Here is a 24,936-nt window from a genome sequence, read left to right on the forward strand (position 1 = left end):
GAATTCAGGAGACTGTGGGTGACAGGCCGAGCTGCCCTTTGTAGTTAACCTGGGCCTGTCTGCGGTGCTACCTAAATGAGTTACGCGTTGCTTTCATCTCAGCTGCTTTCACCATGGAAATTGCTTCCTACAAAAGGGACAGCATCGGGCCCTGCGTGCATCACCATGCTGCTAGGTTTAGAAATCTGACTGTATGTTAAGGGCCTCTTTATCCTTGCAGAGCATGATAGCTGGCTTGAGGATATTAAATGATCAGCACACAAGCAACAAAAATAGATCCTGTTTCAAGGTGCTGCTTTATACTTTCAGTCAGTAAAGCAAATGATCTGAAATAGTTATATAATGTCACCATTAACTACTTATCCTTCAGGTGCCTGTTGCAGAACTGAGGCTCAGGCACAAGTTTGAGACAAAACCCTTAGCTTCTGGTTGCAAGCCCAGACTTCTGCACAAACCCAGCATATTTTGCAGAGGGAATTGCTAATGGCTTCTGTGCCTTTATATGCAGAAGTTAATATATTATAGATAATGTAAATGCATGCACTGCAGACTGCACCAGCGCACTAAAATATGACTTTCAGGGAGATGGAAGTCTTTCAGGAAATCTAACACTGGATCTGTCCAAAATTTCCTTCCACTGCTTGTGACAGATTTTCAACCTCGCTTCATTCAGGTGGCAATTTTTGAACCTGAAAAAAAAAAAAGGTTTAGAAAGCACGAAAACCTACATGACTGACACACCACACCTCCCCTCCTTCTTTCCCCCCAGTGGTGATGGCAGCTTATGCTAAAAAATATCCTACTAAATCGGTGTCATCTGCAGATATCCAAGAATTACCTGTACCCCAGTGAGTACATTAACAGAACATATTGCCTTTTAAAGCTGATGGTGGTATGTTGTAAGCTTTGATTGCTTGAAACTGACCCTCTTTAAAGATGGTGAAAGTTTACAGGATACTATTAAAATTCTGTGTAGCTAATAATTATTTGTTGACTAATGAGTAAAGGCTGTTCCAAAGCACCAGGTGATACCAATCGCGTAATGAAGGAAGTGATGAAACCTTGAACTGCGGTTTAACAAGACAGAAGTTTTACTTTCAACTCTCCTACCTTTCACTACTGGCAAGTATTAATTCTCATTTTCTTCCCCGTGTTGCCACAACATATATCATAGCGCTGCATGACACTTTTCAAATAAAAAAAGAAACTCTTCAGTGTTCACCTTTTTTAAAAAAGAGAAAGGAATTTTGATTTTCTAAGCAGTTCATATTAGGATGATTTCTGTCCAAAACCACCATAAACCACTCATGTTTACAGAAAATACTAGCAACAAAAAAAAAGATTCAGTCTTTTTAGGTGAGTATTCCTGAAATTCACCAAATACTACGAGTCTGTTTTGACACTCAAGTATTAAAGTCCACTTGAAAATGTTAGTAATGCTTATAAGAATTTGGCTTTTGAGTAGCCTTGGGTTTCTTCTGTAACTCATGTGATGGATCCTTTGCTCTACAAGCAATATGAAGAACTGGGGATGCACTGGGGTTTTGTTTCTGGTTGTTTTTTTCAGTATATTTTCTAGATTCGTTTTTGTCTGAATTTGTAGATTACTTTTTTTGATACTGGCTGATGTAATGAGATGTGTTCGTGGTGGATTTTCCCCTGTTTTTTGGCTAGCTGTCTAGTGTCATGTCTGTAATTTCCTAGCAGAGTTTACTGTGGTTTTTTATGTAGGACTACTTTTCTGTTCTGTACTCCATTTTGAAAATTCTGCCCCCTCACTTTTTTTACAAGGAGGTGTTTGCACGCTCATGCACAAACAGACAGACACACGTGCATTCTGACCCATAAGCTGGTTTCTCCTGTGATGATCCCAGAGCTGGAGCTTAGCTCTATATGATAATAAATGGGAATTCCAACTCGGAACATCTTCAGACTGTCAGCATTTTACTGCCTTTCAAAGGCATCCAAAGCCCAAGGACAAGTTTATGCTATACTGCACAAGAAAGCTGGATAAGGATTTGCACAGTCAAGGGATTAATTGTAAAGAACTGTTAAATCAGAAGTATAAACTGTTAAGGATGAAGTGATGGACTCCAGTACAAAGTGAAAGTAGGTCTCTAGTAACTGCTAATTCGTGTTGGCCACCAAACCTTCTTGCTATTAAAACCAAACGTGGATGTGCTGTGCCCAAGGCATTTTTTCAATTACTCTTGCTTTGTCCTGGAATGCTTCATCTCATTAAGTGGCTGATCCCGATCACAGAGAATTGCATGCTGCAGGATCAAAACCCACAAGAATCAACTTCCCTGACTTTCTTCCCTTACCAAAACCATCTTTATGCAAGCTTATAAATATGCTCTTATCTAGAATCTAAAATAAATTTAAACCTTTTATTTCCCTGTCCAGTAATTGCTGCTTAGCTAGCTCTCCAGATCCTGACAAATTTGAAGGGTTTCATAGGATAATTTAGATCACTTTAGGTATTATAAGCAATCTTTTAAAAAATTGCAGGCAAGTTCCAAAACTACACTTGACTTAAGGTAACAGAACCTGCCTTTGTACAAAAGTGAGATTTTTATTTTTATATTTATTTTTATTTTTACTTTTATTTTTATTTTTATTTTTATTTTCATTTATTGGTTGTATAAATCATATGAAGGAAGCATTTTATGAATTATGAGAAGATTAACTATGGACACTCTTTCAGTAAGAGTTTGAGGATAAGTAGTTTGAAAGAGAGTATTTTTCCATCAGATAGTAAAATATCTTCAAGATTAAGGTTGCCCTGGGCAACCTTGTCTAGATCATTCCTGAAGGTTGGTGGCCCTACCTGTGGCAGGGGGTTGTAACTTTATGATACTTGCGGTCCCTTCCAACCCAGACCATTCTATGATTCTATGACTGTAAGCCAGTCCCTAGTCCTTTTAATTCAGTTGCATGAATAATCCAAATCTCTGACAGGATTATTTCAGTATGAAAATGGAGACAACAAAGGGATAGCCTAAGTCTGAGGGAAAGTGAACCTCGCTTGTTGCCAGATTTGACCAACTCGGTCTGTGGCAGAGTTTTTGTTAGAACTTCACAGTAACATCAAGAAGCTCCTTACAGAGAAAGACCATTTCAAACAGACAACTCCTATGCTGAAGGAAGGTGGGCCCTCACATGAGGCCACGAATGGGTGGTGGGAGCGAGGGGAGCCTGTTGCCACTGTGAATCCTCTGCTCCTCCCCCAGGATTGCTTCAGCCTTGGGAGCTAGTGTTCTCCTGACATGGGGTGGCACAGGAACCTCTGGGGGTGGTGCATCCTCACAGGTAAGTATCTAGAAATTAAAGATATAATAAATATTTAGAGAACATATAAAAACCCGCTACGGTTACAGTGTATTCAGTCAGGGAAGAAATCCATGATAGGAGACCATTCATACATCTAAGAGGCGAAACTCCTCAGCGTCACAGTCATTTTTACCACGCCCATTATCCTGGAAGGCACCTTCTGGCCCACGTGCAAATTAGACCACACTTGTTTGGAATCTCTCTTAGTACAGGGGCAGCTTGTGGGGTAAATCGTTTATGTCTGCACTACATTCATCAGTCTCACAAACAAACCAAGCTATCTTGCCACTGTTTGATGTTTATTTCCAACACAACAATGTCTGCCTTTAGGTTTTTACCAGCTTAGATAGATAAGCAATACACAAAACACAACCCCCAAGCCCTTCTTGATAAGCACTGCCATGCTAGCAAAAGCTCCTTCTGGTGTTGTGTACTATTATCTCATTTTTATCCCCCTGTAGACACCAGGTATATCCCTGCATGATGGGACTCCACAGGCACGTGCTAGTGAAGCAATGACAGTGGATGTGGTGGAAATTCATTCTGTTGGTCATCGCTTAGCTGACAATTTGGTCTTGTGCTCCCAGTGAACCCCAGGTCCCTGCTGCCTCCAGTACCCTGAGAAATTCCTATTGACAGGAATTCTGAATAGCTGAGCTTCATGACCTGCAAGAAGAGTTTTAAGAAGAACAGACTGCCCTGGGCTGAATATACTTGGAAATCAGGTATTTTATTTCTTCCTGCCGTGGCTTCATCTCACTGCACAATTCCAGACTGAAGCTGAGTAACAATTTACAGTAAATATGACAGTTGAGCCTCTGCTGTTTATAAATTTTCCACAAGTAAAATTAAAGTTCTCCTGACTTAGACTTTTTCAACTTTATTAAAAGACAGCATTTTAGAATTTCTTGGCTTTCTCTCAGTTTCCTGGCTTGAGTTCCCAGGCAGATTTAATGTTGTCAGCTGCTGCCCACAATTCTGAGCAAAAGGAGGAAAAAAGAAAACTTCTTCCTTGGTTGCTTGAAGGATCCCTTCTCTTCTGAGTTGTCCGATGCTTTTCTTACTGTCCTCTCTCTTCTCATGAATAAGGCCTCTTCTAGGGAATTTTGGGGCATTTTCTTCTTTCCTGCCAACCATTTACTGCTTTCTGTCAAAGTTAGCTCTTTTGACACCAGTGGGTGATTTCTGAACCAGTCACCATGCTGCTTTGAAATTTTTGTTAACTAAGATGTCAATTGACCATTCCTGGAGTCTCAAGACTCCAGAAAATGTCAGTGCCACACAGCCATAATGGAGGCTTTCATGAAGTTTGCTTGCATTTGTTCACTTGGAACCCACAGAGTTCAGGTGAGTCCAAGCCAAAACCATATCCCTCCGCATAGCATCAGATGTGGTATGAGTCATTTTCTCCTCTACCTGCAGATGTGGGAGTGTTGAGTGCTGATTTACTGTGGGCCTGAGGAGCTTTTTCAGATACCTCCCATTAGTACCAGCCACCACGCTGCACATTCAGATCTCCATGCAACATTCCCTCTTAAAATGGTGTTGCATTTATACATAGCGTGCTCCAGTTTAAAGGTTAATGCACTTATTCCTGGTATTATCATGTCTCAACAAGAGTCTCCAAGTCTGTGGAATCATTGGGCCCTTTGATTTCTAGTTCAACAATCTGACCTAAATTCTTCTGTTGTGTTTCCTGGAAAAAAACAGACTTTTTGTAATACTTTGGCAGATGTTCAACTCAGACCTCCTGGAGTGATTTCTATGACCTTGATCATGCTTCAGTCAGGCTTACTGGGATGTAATACTTTATATTCCTCTCTCAGCATATCTCACAGCAGATCAGCATGGACATACTTGTTTGGAGACCAGAGAACAGCACATTATTATCATGAACTGTGAACTCTCTCAAATTTGACTTCTGGAGGCAAAGAAAGAGATATATTTGAATACATGCTAATTTGAACAAATATAGTCTTATTGCAGGGGCTCAGCTGGCTGATTACCACATTACATGCAGTGTGCACACTCTGAGTCCGGCAATAGATACCCCTTGTATCTGGCTTTTCGTCCCCTGCACAGTCGCGAGCTGTGACTGTCTCAGAAGTCCACCCCGAGTCACTGAGCATGGCCACTTGGCCTTTGGCTGTGCATGGTGTTTTACCAGGAGTGCACACGTCGCATGGTTATTACTTGTATTGAGTTTTAAGCACATAATTTTACCAACTGGCAGTATCAGGTCAAGGGCAACTCAGAATCACTGTGTTAAACTTTCATACTCCATAGGAGCTAACTGTCTCCCCACTGGCTAGGGAAATTAAGGAACCTGTCTTATTTAAGTTAGGTGGTTTACACATATCCTCTGCTGAACATACAACCAAATGGCACAGGAGACATTTCAACCAAATACTTACAAACTCAGATGGAATTTAGATTGATTGATAAACTCTTCAAGACATTGCCCTCAATCAGCAGAGGCAGTTGGCACCATAGACGTATTTAGAGCAGATAATTCCTCCATATATTGCAGACAAGATCAATTAGTATAATATTTACAAGAAAAAAAAAGTGTTATAAGCACCATGCAATCTCTTTTCATATAATTTTGTAATTATGTATTCCATCCTGGAATTGTTTTTGTGTTATATCTTCAATTTCAGCTTGGAAGTGCTTTACCACTTCTTGTTGACTGGCTTTCTAAATTAATTTTTTTTAATGAGAGAAGATGCAATATGTGAATTGAATAAGTGTTCCATTTCCTTCATTTTCAGAAAAAGAAAAAAAATAGCATCAGAAAATTGTAATGTAACCTCGATGGTCAGATACAGCTCATAGATTTCTATAAAAGCAGTCAGATCTGTGTATAAATTACATAGTTGATCTTGGGTAAATAATTTTGTTGTGTTAGAATCTGTTACATGTTGTTGCCATGTAAATTATTTGGCTGGCACTGCTGACAGTTTATCTAACTGGATTGCAAGCTGCTTATTAATGCAGTGTTTAAAATCTAGAACTATCATTCTACTGAGACCAAGTCAATATTTATCTACTTATAGAAGATACAGCTGCTGTGGTGATGGAAGGGCTGTGCAGGGGCCAGGAATACCTAATTCCCAGGTCCTCACTGCAGGCATGCTATGCTCACACCTCTCTGAAAGATATATTCCCCATACACCACTTTGGGAGTTTCCTTATGTAGGAACTGGGGAGAACTCAAAGCTCCCCCAAGATGGCACCTCTCCCAGTGTGTATGGTGCTCTGGGCCTACCCTTTTGTTCCTAATCAGACTGGAGAGGTTTTTGTGCATAGTGAAGTAAGGCAAGGAGTGTGGTATTCCTGACCCTCAAACCTAATTGCCTACCTTAGTCATCAAGACTTGACTTTGGCAGTCTTAACTGTTCTCTTCAGGGCTCCCTCTTTCTCCCTCTGCCAACTTTAAAAGCAGATAAATTTAAAACATATAAAAAAATAAGTCACAGCTATTCATCTTATGTCTTGCATGGAACTCCAAGATACGTGTGGCCAGTGTGAAATACCGTTATATACCCAACACCAACACAAGCACCGGCCTCTTTAGGAATACAGACTGTACCCTGCCCTCCTCCACCTGCTCCTCAGTCAGTGGAGAAGAAAAGGTAGAGGCAGAGAGAAAGAAGGGGGAATAACCAAGGTGGCTGTGCACCAAGAGGCTGGGACTCGCACACCTAAGAAGGACCACCATCACCAGAGGTCACTGGAACAACAGCAGTGGCATGGCAAAGGAGCCCCCTGCCATGCCTGAGGGTCAGCTTGCACTGTGCATCATCCAGTGAAACAAATCAGCAGACTGCATCACAGAGCTGTGACACTGGTAGGCTTCTCTGGTATGCTATGTCCACTGATTGACTGGCTCCTTCTCAGAACAATAGCAGTGCTGGAAAGAAGAACAAAACCCATTATTTACTGGCCATAGCAGGTGTGCATGCAACAGGGCTAGAGAAAGCTGCCTTGGCTGACTGACAAGACATCATGTCTGCCCCGAAGTCAAGACAGAGCTGTGAGTGTACAGTCTTCAGTCGGCTGCCTGAGCCTGCTGGAGAGTATGGAGTCCTTGCCTCATTATCTTCTGAGTTTTCAATCTGCCAGCCCTTTCCCGGGAACAACTGCACAGTGTTTATATAGCTGCTAGAGCCAGGAGATGGAGAACATATGGGACACCGAAATGTGACTCGGATGTCACTCGGCAGTCCTGGTGGCAACCTGCTAAACCACAGCAGCAAACTTGGAAAAGGTACATGAATCATGCACTGCTTCCATCACCCAGAGATGTTGTTACTGGAAGAGCTGGACAGTGAAGCAGGCAGATAAGATGAGGTTCATGCTGGGGAAAGGAAGTAGAGGAGGGAGGTAGTCAGATCCTTTGGCCCGTGAGGTCTGAAATAGCCCTCTGAAATTATTCTCAGGGTTTTCTTTAGTGCAGCAAAAGAAAATATCCGCAGTCAGGGTGCTTCTCTGACTGACCTGATGTTAAGCCATGCTGTGGATTAATGGTGAGCAGAGACTGATGAGAGCAACTCAACAGCAGGGTCTCTTCTTTGGCAGATGCCGCGGGGTCCCTCCAGATGGAAATCTCAGTTTGGTCTCTGACTTCAGAGCAGACACTGCACCATGTCAATCAGCCACATAAATCCATCGCATGGGGCATTCATTTGTTTTACAGTTATGGACCCACCTGCCATAACAAACTAATAGTTAAAGCTCACCCTTTGTTCTTTCAATACTCTAATTGGAGCCGAAGTTTATCCTTTTAAGACCAAACTCAAATGATTCCCACTCCCCCCTTAAGGAATATGAGAACATTTGCTAGTTTTAAATAACAAAGGGATCAAACCCAAAATCTGACAAATGCCACACTAATCATCCAAGTTTCAGGCTACCCACCTGCTGAAATGTGCCCAGCTAGATGTGCATATACCCAAAGTATGGGGCAAGAGAAAAAGAAAGAGAGAAGACACAGATGAGCAAAGAAAGGAAAGACCTCAAAGTGTGAAACCAGATAAACACCACAGGCAGGACTGAGATACCTATACACTGAATAAAGCTTTATACCATGAGTAATCCTGAAGATATTAGTATGCCCAATGGTGAAAAAAAACACATTATTGTGTGAGTAAGAAAATCATAATTTGGCCAATACTCAAATGAGAATGAGAAGTTCTTATCAGCAGAAGAGATTAAAGATACTTTTTTTTAAAGGCAGTCTTAGAGTACTTTTAACATGTATTTGTATCCAAAACAAACCTATCAAAAGCCTTAATTTTTCCACTGTTTTCATTGTTGAGAAAGTTTTACAGCTTTCTAAAACCTGATGCATAAACCACCATGACTGTCAAGTAAGATTTTCTTATAATACATTATCCGGTTCTTCAGAAGGAAGAAGACAATGGTCTGTATACAAAATAACCTCCACATTATTATGTTCTTGATCAGAAAAAGGAAAGGGTAATTTTAGATATCTCTGTATTTGGCAGCTTTGCAAGATCTAAAGTAGACTATGAATTACCTCATTTGAACAGATCCATATCAGATATGTAATTACACTACCCAAGGACAAATCCACCCAAATCAAAGCAGGGATCATCAAAAGTCATGCAACAGCTAGGCTCCCCTGAAATTGAAAGCTGCAGTACTGAGAACATTTCAATAAAGGTGGATGTGAAACAACCTGACTGTCTTCAGTTTCTTTCAGCTAGCTACATGATTTAGGACATGTTCTTTCCACGTCCAGAAAATACTACAGGTATGTCCTATCTTTGAGCTAAGGATGGATGTAGTAAGGTCTTTGATACCCAAATGTACAAAGTGTTGGCATATTGTAATTGCAATAGCATTATCAGCTTTGAAAAGAAAAATTAAGGTCTCAAATTTTAACCAAGAACAGGTGGAAATAATGGCATGTAGAAAAAATACGCTATTCAAATAGAAACTGCACGGAGGTGCACGACATGACTTTTTGAATCCTATCTATGCATTAGAACTGCAAACATCTATCCTGTGATTAATCTTCACATAATCCAAACCTTTTCATTTTAATCCTAAAATTAATGGAGAAAAAATAATCTGGAACAATAAAACTGTAACAGCTTGACAGATGCTGTAGATACTCACTGAACTAACGTGGCAGATCTACAGTAAATTGCAACACTTAATCTATCCATGTCATTTTCTCAGGGAGAACATAAGTTTGTGTAAATCATGTGTTCGCTCCTACTCTAATGACTCCATCCTGTGAAACCCTTACAGACTTTGGTTTTCTTTCTCATGTGATCAATGGCAATGAGTAACAAACAGGTCTTGGCCAAGTCAGAGTGTTTACAGAGTAAAGCAGAGGGTGGAATCCAGTCTACCTCCCTGATATTTTAGGCGTGTGGTGTCAGAGTTATTGGAAGCAAGGAAAGGGCTGGTTCATTGCATCTAAATTGGCTTTACATAAGGAGAGCATTTCAGAAAATGTATCCCACTATGTTCAGCTTCTTCCATTTCTCTCATCTTCAGAGGAGCTCATGAACTCTTCAAGGCAGATGCAGTCCTTCCCAGCTGTTATCTTCACCTAGGGATATGAGGAACCAGCAGCAATTTCCAGGTGTCCCTGGCTTCCAAAACCCAGTTTTCATGACATTCCTCAAAGGACTTTGATGAATGTGCCATAGTGAGTTGCTGTAGTACGATCCCTGGTGCAGGCTGGAGACAAGCAATGGGCCCTAGGCTCTGCTTGGGGAGGGGAGCCCCACATGCTCACTCTCCTGGCAAATTCGCCCAATGCCAGAACACAGGGTGCCCTAGGGGACCACACAACCCTCACGTTGTCCAGGGGTGGCCATCAGGCAAGCACAGTACCAGGGAAAAAGCACATGAGAGCCAAACACTGCCTGAGAGATGGCCATTTGAACAATGTGTCTCTATCACACATACATTGGCCAGCAGTAGATAAACTGGGAAGACCTGAAGAATATGATGGGTAAACCATGACTGTCTCACCAGTAAAATCTTCCAGCTCCTAGTTAGCAAGGGTCTGAGCCTGGGGATACAAGCTGGCCAGTCAAGCACTCGCTCAGGATCTGGGGTAGGTGGGAGAGGCAGACCTTTGTCAAAACTGGCTTGGGGTGGGGATTATGCAGTGGTAGTCTCACGTAAAACAGAAAAAAATCCCAGAGCTGTGTTTGGAGCACTGAACACCCCCATGTATGTCCTGACTTGTGTAACTAAAATGTAACCTCTCCCTTACCCAGTATTCTGCTCCTCTTTCTCTATCTACATGACTCCAGCCCTGGTGACACCAGGGGAGCACTGCACAGTGAAGGAGAGCAAAGGCTGTAATTATCAACTCTGCTGAGCATCTGAGCAGAGAATTTTCTCTTGATATTGATGTCACTCCGTAGCACTCACAGCACTAATAAATTCCTCTTTGAAAAAGGCCTCTTTAAAGTCCAAATTCAGGAAGAAAAGCTTTATTTCTTTCCCCCTCCTCCATACTGTTTGTTTTCCTAGAAGTGTTAAAATCACCTAAGAGACATTCTGACTTCTCTTGGGATCCAACTATCAAAAATTAGTGATGCTACTTATTATTCCCACCATAAAGAACACAGAATTTCAACAGTATCCGGTTATTTTCTCTTCTCTCTTACTATGCAAACTTTGTTTTGAATATTGCTGAATATTTCACTTCAGCCACTCTATAAATTAGTCTCATCTGAATAAGTTTCAGCCCTTTCTAAATGTATGGCTCTCCCTGTGTTTGTGTTTGTATTTTTATCACAGCTATTGTTTATGTCAATTTAAATGTTTTGTTTCTCTCATTTAGCCTTTCCATTTTCAGTTGCTACAGAAAGAAATTTATGGCTGAATCGGCAAAAGCTTTTAGGAGAACGTCAATCTGTTTAGGCATGGTCTTTGGGGAAAACAACTGGAGGCACTGCCCTCTGTCTTATTCAACATAATTTCTTCTGTAGATACAGGTTTGCAGCAATGGTGGTGCTCCTGCCCAAAAGGGTATGAGGCCTTAAGAGCTGAGGAAGATGTGGAAAGCAAGAGAACATTCATGTTTTCTTCCATCAAGAAGAAGTATTTTCCATACTCCACCTCCAGGAAGGGGCAGGCATGGGAAAGGATGAGTGGAGTGGTTTTGGCACATGAGGGCATGTCTGCAACTTTGTCCTTCTGTGAAATGGAGCTAGTATGCAAAAGGGATCCTCCTTGCTTTGCTCACTGTTGCCAGCTCTTGTGGTTTTATCTCAGACCTATGATACTAGGTGTTTTCCTTGTAGCTTCAGCTCCTTAGGGCATGTGTGGGTGAGACTTTCAGCTTCTACTTGTAGAGTAAAGCTACAAGCTTTATTGGTAGGGGAGAGGAGAGAGAAACAAGACCCAAGTGTACCCTAATAGCTAAAGAGCCCAGAGGCAAATAAAACATGCACAATTACTTTCATGAATAACATGATTCCTGTGCCAGTTGCAGGAATTTTGAACCAGACTGATGATTTTTAGCTTGTGGCTTACAGTGCTCCTTATTAATGTCCTAGTCAATCAGCTTTTAAAACCACCTTTAATTTTATGTTGTTTTTCTTCCAACTCTCCCCAACCCCAAGTATATTATGTTGAACTGAGCCATGTAAGACTCTGATACTGACCTCAAAAAGCTGCTGCAGAGACTACCCAGTTCATCTCTGTAAACACCTACAAATAAAAAGTGTTACAAAAATGTCAATTATAATGATCACCATTAAAGCATATAAAATTTTGCCTCCTGCCTGATGAGAGTTAGGGAGGTATTATTTATGCTAAGGTACCATGACAACTTTAAACACTTGCACATGACAATTATAGACATGTTAATTTTGACCACCACATTAGTAATTGAATCACAGAGGTTTGTAAGGACAGAAACAACTTCAATGAGCTAAGAAACACTGTATGACAGCTAAAGCAAGCAAAGAGAAAATAGCTAATCTATAAGACTGAAAATACAAGGTGGCCTCTAACATCTTGAATTCTGTTTAGTTCTGTATACCATGCATAAGAGCTAGCAAACACATCAATGTCTTTCACTAAACCATCAGAAAGTAAATCTCCCCTCCTACATCCTCAGAAATGTGTCCTGTGTCTTCACTTAACACTTAAAGATATATATCTAAACAGGAGGGTTAGAGAGGAAGGCCAAGTCTTTCTGAAGAACATGCAAGATGAATGGCAACGCAGGTTGTTCAGAAATTTTATTCATGTTGGAGAATTGCCATCTGCACTCATTGTTAATATTTGAAAAATTAATTGTACTTGCCAAAAGACCCTTTCAAGACAGATGCTTCGATTCCTTTAAAAAATGCAAGATCAAAATATGTATCATCAGTTACTTTATTTTTAAACATTGCAAACTCTGTCCAGGCTCAAATCAATGACAGAGTCGCACAAGTTAGTATTTAAGATCAGGTTTTGGGTCTGTCTTTATTTTGATAAGAATAGGCTATTTCTCCATCACTAACATTTAAGAAGAAAAGAAAGATAGTATGAAAAATATTGTCTTTTTTACATGGAGAAAAACATTCCCTAGAAATGAAGAAGAAGGCAGGCCTTCAACAAATATCAGGGGTCCAAAAGACCTTTCCCATTAATTCTATGTCAGATTCTGCATGGCTGGAGCATTATCATGCACTGCGGCTGCAGGTCTCACCAGAGGAAAGTAGGACCAGTGATCAGTGCTGAGAAGCAAGGGAGAGGCTTAGGATCTCATATAGCTGAGCGACTGTACCTGCCCTGGGGTCGGATGTGCTGCAGTAGCAATCAAAAGAAAGCAATGAAGAACAGGGGGATCCAGTTTTGTACTACTAATCCTGTTGTATCGCTGAGCTTAGCATTAATATTTATTTTATTTTGTACCTCTTACAAATGTTATTAAAAAAGCTTTACAGGGTTTCATAATACGTGATTAGAATTTCCCCCCACGTGTGGAGTTAAATAAATTCTGTTCCACTGTTTAAAGATAAAGCATGATGTATAATATATGACTGGGAATCAATGGCCATATCTTCTGTACATATAGAGCTGGACATGGGCCAGATATTCCAGACACAAGTCTGGTTCCCAGAGAGTATTTGCCTTAAGGAGTGGCAAAAACTGAAGTTTTATAACCACTCAGCATCTTTGTTACCTCTCTCCTCAGTGTTTCTGCTCTGAGGTGTTTCTTATCACTTTTCAGATCAAATTTTCTTCAGCTATTTCCTGGCATCCACTTTGGGTACCTGATAGTCTTTTATTGCCATTCTTTGGACACTGAGATAAATGGTTTAATAGTCATTAAACAACGCTGCAGCCAGTGTGGCACTAAAGATAGCTTGATGCCTGCTGCTTTAGAAACTGCCTCCCACAAAGAGCATTGTGGGCACAGCTAATGTGAGTGTAAGAGTGCAGATATGCAGAAAAGCCATTTGGTTTTGACTCAGCTAATATAAAATACATACCAGGGACTGTCTGGTTCAGGCAGCTTAGACAGCCCCTATATTTTATGATATATCCACTAGCCTGACATCAGAATGTCTTTAGCCGTTGGTGATAAAAGATTTGTGTGGGGCAGCAACGAGGTAACAGCATCAACACTGGGTTACAGAAAAATTCTGTGAAAATTAAGTTCATGCAAAAGTCTCACCGTCAGCAAGCTTGCTGACAACACCCAACAGTAGACATGTTGGAAGGAAGGGATGCCATCCAGAGGGACTTTGAAAGGCTTAAGAGGTGGGGCCATGACAACCACATGAAGTTCAACAAGGCCAAGTGCAGGGTCCTGTACATGAGTCAAAGCAATCCCAAGCACAGCTACAGGCTGGGCAGAGAATGGATTGAGACAACCCCTGAGGAGAAGGACTTGGGGGTGTTGGTGGACGAGAACGTCAACATGAGCCAGCAATATGGGCTTGTAGCCCAGAAAGACAGCTGCATCATGAACTGCATCCAAAAAAGCATGACCAGCAGATCTAGGCAGCTGGTTCTGCTATCAGGAGAGCCCACCTGGAGTACCGTGCACAGCTCTGGGGTCCCCAGTACAAGACAGATATTGAGCTGTTGGAGTGAGTCCAGAGGAGGGCCATGAACATGATCAGAGGGCTGGAGGACCACTGCTAAGAAGATGGGCTGAGGGACATGGGCTTGTCCAGCCTGGAGAAGAGAAGGCTCCAGAGAGACTTTATAGCATCATTCCAGTACCTGAAGGGGAACTGCAGAAAAGCTGGAGCAGGACTCTTTATCAGGAAGTGTAGTGATAGGACATGAGGGAATGGCTTTAAACTGTAAGACAGTAGATTTGGATTAGATATTAGGAAAAAAAATCTTTACTGTGGGGGTAGTGAGGCCCTAGCACAGGTTGCCCGGAGAAGCTGTGGATGCCCTCTCTATGGCAGCATTCAAGGCCAGGTTGGATGGGACCTTGGGCAACCTGGTGCAGTGGTGGGTGTCCCTATCCATGGCCGTAGAACCAGATGATATGTGAGGTCCCTTCCATCTGAAACCATTCTGTGATTCTGTGAGAAAGTCATGAAAACTCCACCGTACTTCTCAGTACAGGAGGCAGGCCTTGCTGGTGAGATTCTGCAAAGAGCAGGTGAGACAGGAGCAAGCTGGTAGTGCCAGAGTCCTGCAGTCTTCATGGTACAACTTGAAGACTCATACTTGACATGACCTAAATATTGGAGCAGGCTTAATTTTAGTAATATATCCAGCAGAATCTGATGCGTAATGGGTCTTCAACCTATCAGGAAAGAAAGCGATAGTGAGATCTAATGCCTAGAAGCTGAATATTGACAAAATTCAGTCTAAAAATAAGACTCCAAACTTCAGCTGACTGAGTGATTAACCACTAGAATAACATGTACAGGGGTGAGTAAATTCCTGCAGACAAAACCCATCCATTTTCCTAAATGACAGAGCTTCAAAGAGGAGTTCTGACCACAGCGCAGAAATTAGTGAGTACGGTTCTCTGTCAAGGGTGATGTGTCATAGTAAAGGTCATACCAGCCCATCAGCACCACACCTGGTCTTCAGATTGTCTTCATTTGTCCCATAATCGCATATATTCCAGAGGTCTGCATGGCTGCTGAAAAGCCACAAGCAGCATCCAGCACCACTGCTGCTCTTCAGGAGATGATGTCATTGCAAATTTGAAACTCAAGTCAGATGAATTGAAATTTTTTCACACATTTTTGAACCAGCACAGGGCTACTTTCAAACTAACCACAATTGTTCATCTATATTTTAAAAATATGAAGGTTCATTTTCTTTCACACAAAATCCTCTGGTTATGGATTCCTAACATTCTTTTTGGCACTGCCAAAAATGTAGGTTTTGGCAGTAGTCAAAATGAAACCTCTAGAATGTAGTTTATGTCAGAAATCCCCAGTATCGATGAGTTACAAATCACAGATACTTTTTCCTAATCTGCTCAGTTTATCTTTTTTTTCAGGAAGGCAATATATCTCAGACTCGTATCTAAGCATATCAGAAGACCCATTCCAATGAAAGCTTAAGCCACGTTTTGCAGATGTTGCTGAACAAGGGGCAAGAAAAGGGAAAGCTTTTGGCCACTGTTCTCCCTCCAGTCCTGCAAGACAGGTTAACTGGTGCTCTCTACAGAAATCTCAGAAAATGTCAGGAATTAATTTGTTTGGTGTTTTCAGACCATAAAGTCCATGTAGTTTTCCCAGTACATCTTCCAAAGGTGTAGCAATAGCTAGAATAAGCAGTTTCACTGGGTCCCTGTCTGCCCCTGAGCTCATCAAGGTGTTTTCCTTTTGCCTGCTGAGTGTCTTCAGTCACTCACAGCCTTTTGCATCGTGTCTTTCTGAAACTCCAGACTACTTGAACTTTCACCAGGTTTTCTTTTCTGTACATGGATTTGGTAGGGTCCAAGATTCAAAATGAAAAGCAGAGGTTAGAAATTTGGGATGAACTACAACTGGCCGGTATCATAAAAATAGAAATACGAGCTTTACAATGAAAGAAGAGAGAAAGAGCCAACAATTCTACATAAACAGACATTACTTAATGCAAAACTCCATCCTTCCCTAGACTCTTGATTTTTCAGCCTGTCCATAGCATTACTTTCAAATACTTAATGAGCACGACTCCCTGAGACCTCAAAGCCTGTGTAGATTTATTATTATTATTATTATTATTATTATTATTATTATTATTATTATTATTATTATTATTATTATTATTATTATTATTATCTGTATTTAATCTATTTTTGTACAACAGCTTTGAGGTAGATTCCTGCAGTTTGTGCTAGGAATTTTTAACCTCACCAAAGGCTTGTATAGGCCAGAGTCAGACAAAAGATCACAAAGCTCTCTTATTGCAAACCAATAACGTTCAAGATCCTATTATGCGTCTGTCTCTCCCAGTAAGCTGAAGCATCAGATTCTTGCATATATGGATTAACTTTCAGTCAGCATAGATAAAAGACTGTTGGTGGTGTTACTTTTGCTAAATCCTCTCACACTGGGGATTTTTTTGTCATTTTCTGTGGCTAAGCAGTACACATGCAGAAAGGGAAGAATGCTGATGTGGGTGAAAAAAGTACAGCAGTTACCTTTTCCTAGTCAGAGCGCAAAACATCCTGCAGCTGTATCAGAGATCATGGCAAGGACACTGTGCCAAGCACTGCTTATCCCTTGCTGATGGAAGCCCTCTAACTTCAGAGCTTTTGGGAAAAAAAATTGCATTCCATGAAAGCCTCTGCCAATCCTTAGCAGTTATGCCAGATTTTCCAACAATGATGATAAAGAGCTTCTTCCCTTGGAAGAAGTGCAGCAGTTTGGGGAATAGGGTATGGGGGCAAGGAGGGGATAGTTTGAGTTTCTGACCTGAGGTGACAACACCAGAGGTAATGCCTGCTGCAGGAAGCAGGTCTCATTAGATGCAGCTGCTGGTAGCTGCAACACACCATTCCAGGACAAACATCCCTGTCCCCACACACCTGGCGGAGGGCGGAGGGGGGGACACAGAGATGGTTCTTTGGGGTGAGTAACACCAGCTCTCGGATGCTGTGAGGCAGCAATGTGTCCAAAGCCCTGCAGCAGAGGCCAGCAATCAGAGCAGGACAATGCCTATGTCGTCTGTCTGAAAGCTCTCCAAAAGTAGTGGTACAATGCAGGAGGCTAACAGGGAAAATAAAAATTCACTGTCTCTTCCAGTACAAGATCTACAGGGTGTCAAACACAGCTAAGCAACCAGGTGAAGCTGGGCGGTAAATTCAAATTGAACAGAAGGCGATCGTCCTCACTCCCTTACTACCACAGGCCATTGCAGATGATAGCAACATACACAAGCTTACAAAGAAATTGGATGAATTCATGGATGAAAAATCCATCTTGCACTATTAAATAGAAAGAAACTACTGCTGGTTCAGGAAGCACCTGCACCACAAATCACTGAAGCTGCAAGACTGGGCCAGGGTAGTTTCATTATACGCTTGTCCTGTTTTTATGCTGTTTCTTAAGCATCATCTATTAGACAGTCTTGGGCTCAGGCTTCTGGACTGCTGATCCGATCCAGTTTATGGTGATTCTTGTTGTCCCATAATCTTCAAACAATCTTGGCCAACACTACGTTTGAGTAAAATTTATAATTTGTATAAGTGAGTGTGATCTACTGCAATAAATACATAATAGAATGCAGGGATATGCTTTTTTATTATTTTTGATATGTTTAAAGTAACTGAAGTCATATTATACAGGCTGTTTCCCACTTTTCACTTGGCTACGCTGAATTTCTTTTACTAACCTGCCCACATGCTTAGCTTTCATATTGCTGCACTGTATTATGAAGCAGATCTGCAACATAACCTGTGGAACACAGCCAGGGAGTGGGAAGTTTGGGTCCAAAGCTTGCGGTTTGATTCCTATCCCTTTCAGAAGGAAAAAAAAATAACCAAAAAAACCCCCAAACCAACAAAAAAACAACCCCCCCCCCCCCCCAAAAAAAAAACAGTCTAATATGATTTTTAATGCCTCTGCTGTCTTGGTTCTGATGACATTATTTGCAGTGTATGTGTAAGTGTTCCTAAAACCTGTCTGTCAGATAACATACGAAATAATAAAACTATGAGCTTTACAGTGCCTGGGACTCCTGAGATCTGAGGCCAGGTACCAGCTCTGCCAGTGGTCCAGTAAGTGACCTTGCAATGCTCCTCCTCTTCCTTATTCATGCCTAGAGTTTGGTGACTGACAGGTGATGTGCTCGTTTTACCTATATAGGGTCCCCACACAGACTACATCTCTGTCACTATACCAAACAGGCACAGGGAAAAGAGACTGAGGCACCGCAGTGCAGTGATTCCCAGGGGAGGGTCCCTGCCCAGTTTTGGCCAAAGCTGTGTTGGGATATAGGTAGTGCTGGCCTGCATGCACCCACACAGTGGCATGTATGAACACACCCCTTTTGGGAGGGGGATAGATTGGGGTAAGAGAGTTTTCTATGGAGACACAAGCCCCGTTTGATTTGCTGGTTTAGGTGCAGCCTGTGGGTCAAGATGCAATTACTGTTTGTGAAAAACAGAAGATGGGCTGAGAACCTGCTGAAAGCAAAAACGAGTCTTTCCTTTTATGTTGATGGGGTTTGGAGCAAGCCTGCTGCACCCAGTCAGGCTGGGGTTTGGACCAACATAAATCCTAAAGGAACACAAAAAATGTCTGTCAGTTCTGTGTGAACAAAGGCACTTAGATGTCTGAGTATGTAGGAGTGCCTGGCACTTTTAATAAATTATTTGTGGACTACTGCCTAAGAGATGCCAAAACTCAATGAAATTTCAGGGAAGAAACTTTTAGGATGGAAAAAAGTGGGACTTTAAATGATTACTCATTTCTGGATCTGTTTTCCTTATCAGGAGAACGCTGCTCTGGAGTTGATAATGCAGCAGTTTATGACACTCAAAGGCACCAACTACACTAGACGGTGTTCCCTAATGCTCACAAGGCACAGCCCAACAGGCTGCAGCTGACACTAATGACTTTCATACACCACAACCGTATGGAAGTCTTACAGCCATGGTGATTTGTCTGTTGTATCATGTTACGACAGCGTTGCCGTACCAGTATTCCAGTGCAGTATTAATGTGATGCAGATGTATCAAGCTATTACATCCCTGGTTCTACTGAAGTGTATTAGCAGGAGAGACATGTGGGTACGGTTGTACTCAGGTCTTCAAAGGCTCCCTGAATGGTCCAAACACATCCAGTTCCCAGAACACATTCGACTTGCAAGCTATTGACTGAAAACGTCTAGACCATCCAAAATAATTTTTGGCAGGAGAACTGAAAAAGATCCAAACTCCTTTTTGAAGTATGGCTGTATTTTATATAGACATGTAAAATGTCATGTAGCAGGTAACAAAATTTTGAATAACAGTAGGTTGAAAATAGCATTGTACCAAATAGCCTAAATCTGTGGCCTTCAGAAATGATCTCCAGGCAAAATAAAAGCACAGAAAAATATTTTGTAGCACTCTTTTCCCTTTCTCTCGCAATGTATTTGCTTCCTGGTATTTAAAGTAGGTTTTTCTGATACTGGGGTAGAGTTCAAGTGAGGAGGGGAGACTTAATTTTCAGTGTAACTATGGGTAAGTACAATCTACTTCAGAGGGCACTATGGGGCTTAATTAATGTTTACGGGGCCTCAGGAGTCTTACCCACATTAAAGGTATAATAAGAACTATTCCTAATTAACTTCCTACTAAAAAGCAGAGTTTCATGAAGTTTTAAAGCAGAACAGTGGGTGAATTTGTAAACTCCATTTATTTGAATCCCTGGAGTAGGAAAAGTTAGTGGGGAAAGTGGTAAAAATCTTCAATTAATTTTCCTCAACCTGTGGGATTTAATTAAGATGTTAGCAAAAACCTGCAAGTTTCCTGTGGGTATTTCTTATTTAATTTTCAGTTTCATGAAGACAGATCTTGGAGCTTAGAACAGATTTTGCAAGCCATGAAGAGACTAATTCAAAAATAGATGTTAGTTTATTAAAATCAAACTGGGTACAGATCAAATTATCTAGACCAAATTCAACAATTATATGGAGCATTTGATACCATTCTGAGCATTTTATACCATTCTGTAGTTTCCTTGCTTTGAATTTCTATAAAAAGAATTGCTTAGGATCCCAGAATATGCCTCACTGACATAATTCAGCACCATGTAGGGATGTTGAGCTACCTGTGAAAGAGTTATCTTGAGTGTTGGAAGCTGTGTATCACTGCTAGCTTGGAATTATATCTGATTTAATTAGTCCTGGAGAGAAGAGGAATATCCTGGCTTCAGTGGAGCACAATATAACATAGTGATACCTGAGCTACCTCCTCTAGACATCCTCGGGGGATATTTTTCCAGTTGAGCAGTAGGAAACTATTACAAGGACCCACAGCATGGCATGTAATACACCACACCAAAGACGAGCACTTGCCTTTGCCCATGGGGTGCATTTTTACTCGCAGGTAGGAAAAGACCCACTTCTATCTGCAGATCTATAGCCAGGTGCCCTCAAAATTTTGTGTTAATGTAACACCGATCCTGACTCAAACAAAACACTGTGGAGAAATGTGAAAGCTGTGAAAGTCACGTTTTCTAGTCACCACATAGCATGTAGATGTCAAAGGCTGTTGTTTAGAAGGCATCAGATTTGATGGGCTCCATTTGTGTGAGGAAACAGCAATGGAGTAACAGATAATTGAGGACAAAAAACAGGGGTTAGAGAGAAAGAAAACACGTCCTTGTCTTGGAGAGTGTGGGTGAGCTTTAGAAACTCAAAACTACATCATGGTAGGCAGGCACCTATGTCCAGTTCTGAGGGTGAGCCATGGCTCTCAGCAGCTCTTGTTCCCCCTCTTCACTAGCCTGGCTTTCTAGCTTTTCTGCTTCTCTCATGAAGTCACGTAGTGCTCACTACTTGTCACCAGGCTCTGTCACCTAGCTAAGCCTGAAGAAATCTCCTGCCTTCGAGGAAAGTGTCAGCAGTGTCCAGCATCGCTGGCACTCCCCACACCTAGAGAGGCCTGGTGAATGGGACTTGAAGCTACGTCATAATAAGCCTTCAGGCTCCTTGCCAGCAACCTGCTTAATCTAAACACGTGAATACACCTATGGCAGTAAATGCTTAAGGCTAAGATTTTTCAAAAATAGGTTTGAAGGAATCAAACACCCAACTCCTATAGACTTTCTTAGTCTAAGTGCTTTTCTGGATTGGGGCCAGAGCGCTAATCAACTTGCAGTCCTGAGCTCATAATGAGGAACTTAAATCTCAACTGCTCCAGTGTGCTGCTCGACTTCCCATTTGACTTCAGCCAAGACTGCAATACCATCTCTGGTTTTGGAATACTAAGACTTCACAAGTGTTATTTTACATCTTTTTGGACAAGGTTTTTGTCTGATGTGCAGCACAGCCTGCAAAAATATATCCTCTAACATGTAGAATTCCAAAAAGGGTAGTAATATCTGTATAATGCGACATCTGTCTAGCATTAAATCTGAAGAATTGGAACCATTTGTTTGATGAGCCATGTAACAAAGGCAAAAATTCATTCTTAGAATATCAATGGGGAACTTCTTTTCTTGTTTTAATGAAATGTGAGATGATTTCAACCAAAAATTATGTCTGCCAGCACATACAAGCCTCCGGGCAACTCATAAAATGCTTATAAAAATAAAGCATAGACTCATTAGAAGACTTTGGGGGTAAAATGCAAATAGCCTAAGATTTATATGCTGTTTAGCAATATACAGGTGCTCCCGATGAAAAGAACCAACAGAAAACTTGAGGGCATTTATGCAGACTACGTACTTCCTGCCACACAATAGGTAGTTTGTCCTCATACTTTATTCACAAATAATTTGAGACCACAAATAATGTGAGAGTTTGCTATAGAAAACACTAAGGAAGTGCAAAGTAGTCTCTCAGAAGTGCTAGATGCAGATTTCTAGAGGTCATCCTCTACAGGACCCTCCATGCCAGTGCAGAAAAATGGTTCTCCATGAACAAATACCAGCTTGGATAGGATTCCACAAAGTAGGAAGAAAAATAGCAGAGAAAAAGAAGTATAACAAACACAGAAGATGCCAGTACTGCAGACTGTTGTCAGGCTTGACAGGGTTTTTACAGAGGTCAGGGCAAGCTGGCTGTGGGGAACGGTACATCTGAGGGAGACAGAGCATCCTGTAAGGCATCTAGGTTGCTGGGAGATCGGAATAAGACAGATGGGAACAGATGAAATTCGCCTACAAAGTGGTGGTATTGACAAGTTGGAGTATCAGCATTTTCTCCTTCAGAAAATACTTAAAGCCCACCTCCCTCCAACCTTTGACGCAAAGCTTGAAGGAAATTGATGGTGCTGTTTTACCGCAGTCATTGCATTATACAAATCACGGGAGGCTCTTTGGCTCTACGTAAAACTTCAAAACCGAGTTCTCCTTTGAAGATTCACTGAGATTTTTCTCTGTTTTCCTGTTAGTGTCAGATTTAGTATGAGCTTTCTTGCTTCTCTCAGCTGGCTCAAAGCGTAACTATGTTCAGCTGACCAGCTGTCACATATCAATAGTTTCCATTGGAGACCCTGCTAATTTGTCATTAGTTCTTTTGTTTATTCTATTAACAAAATAAACATCACTTGAAAGATTAATTTTTATTCATGGCTCAGGGAAAAATAAAGTCTGTATTTCAGACAGTAACGAACCCAGGGCTATTTCTTTCTCAGTTGTTCAGAACATGTTTAAATGCCTTGCTTATGTCTCCCATTATAGCTGGGAAACTAAAACATGTCTCTTAGAAAACAAATAATGCTTATTTATGACTCACCTCTAGGTTGGGGTTTTCTTTCTCCCATTGTTCTCATTTTATTTAGTGCAATTAAAATACAAAGGACAATGACTACCCATAGCTTTCGGCACATTACCAATTATTTAAAATATAAGTGCAACACAACAGAGCTCACGCAAAAGAAAATTAAATTAACCAGCTAGTAATTCAAAGCAGTAAAATATATCCTGTCCCACTCATTCCCCCCAGTTCTTCCCAAAAAGCCTTAGGAAACAGACAGTCTTTGTAGTATGCTTTAAAGGTCAAATGATTGTGTTTGAAATTTTTCCTCTCTTTTAAGCTGAGAGGACTTGAGCTCGCATCTCTCTGGTGACACCATGATTGGTTATGTCAGCAAAATCTGAAAGAAACAGTAAGGCAGAACTTAACAATACCTTAACATCCAGCCAAGAAACCAAACAGCAGCCAAAAATCACAGGACACAGATCCTACATGCTTACAGAATAACCGTTACACAAGCTCAGTCAGTTGATTTCTGGCTCAGCGCAGCCAGGCACAAAAATTATGGAGTCCCGGTAAGGCTCATTTAGTGGAAATAAATTTGTATAGTGATAGGGGGTATAATTTATTAATTTTTTTTTCAGTTTGGCCACTCAAGCAAGTGAAATTAAAGCCAGCCCCTGAAATTAGACAATACAGACTTCAGAACTAAAACAAAACTTTTTTTTCAATTCAAACCCCATCATCCAAAATTTCAGAAGTTTTATCAGGCTTCATTTCAGTGTAACATCCTTAAACATCGATTAAAAAGTGTTTCAACTTGAATCATCCTTATGAAAAGGAAAGCCATGCATGAGAGTGAGGGAACCTACACAGCCATGATAGAGGAGGTGAGACAGCAGCCTCCTTCCTCTTTGCTGTTCAACTTGGTGTGTCCTCCTTGTGCACGGGGAAAGGAAACCACCTTCCCAGCTCCCAAGCCAGAGGGGAACACTTGTGTTGGTCCTGATGTCACTATTTCATTTTGTAGAAACAAAAAGTCACCAGCGTAAGGCCCGGACTCCTGGCACCTTGCCCTTCAGTGAATACCCAAAGTCCACCAGCTCTAGAGCCATCCTCTCTTGACCAGTACTTGTGAAATGATGCAGTAGCAAGAGAAGAGATTTGCCAGGAGCCCCTTCCTTGTTTGTGTACATACCCAGAAACCCCGTTCTCTGGAGATATGTTGGTGGACTAGCTTTTGTTCCTGTCACTTGGAAGCAAGCTGTGTGCTATGGGTGGTACACACTGCAGAAATCACTGCCCTAGAGCATGGTGGTGGAGTCAGTTCCAGGGCTGGTGGGACTAATATGTTCAAAGGTCCTCAGGCAGAAGCTGAAGCTGAGTTTTGCACAGACTTGATGGACATTCAAAGCACTACGTGACTGTGGAGGCCATGCTCACCACAAACTCACACCTAGCCCTGAGGAATTTATATGCATCTACCCCAGAGGACAAAAAAACACAAACAGATTAAACAGCTCTGCACATGTGGACTGAAGTCAAGGACCTTTTCAGGCCAATAAAAATTGTGGTTTTCAGTGAATAATACATTTGTTGGAAATAAATGGCCTAACCCTAAAGGAGAGCCAATTTTTTTCCTGCTGCTGGAATAAACAATTCCTCTTTTTCCCTGGGGCAGGAATCACACCCACATGCTTCCAGGCTTCCTTTTGTTACCTCCTCAGACAGTGTCCATCTCTGATGAGAGAGGCCACACCTGAGAGTGCTATCTCTAAACAT

Source organism: Gallinula chloropus (assembly GCF_964237585.1).
Source record: "Gallinula chloropus genome assembly, chromosome: 1".
Lineage (NCBI taxonomy): Eukaryota > Metazoa > Chordata > Aves > Gruiformes > Rallidae > Gallinula > Gallinula chloropus.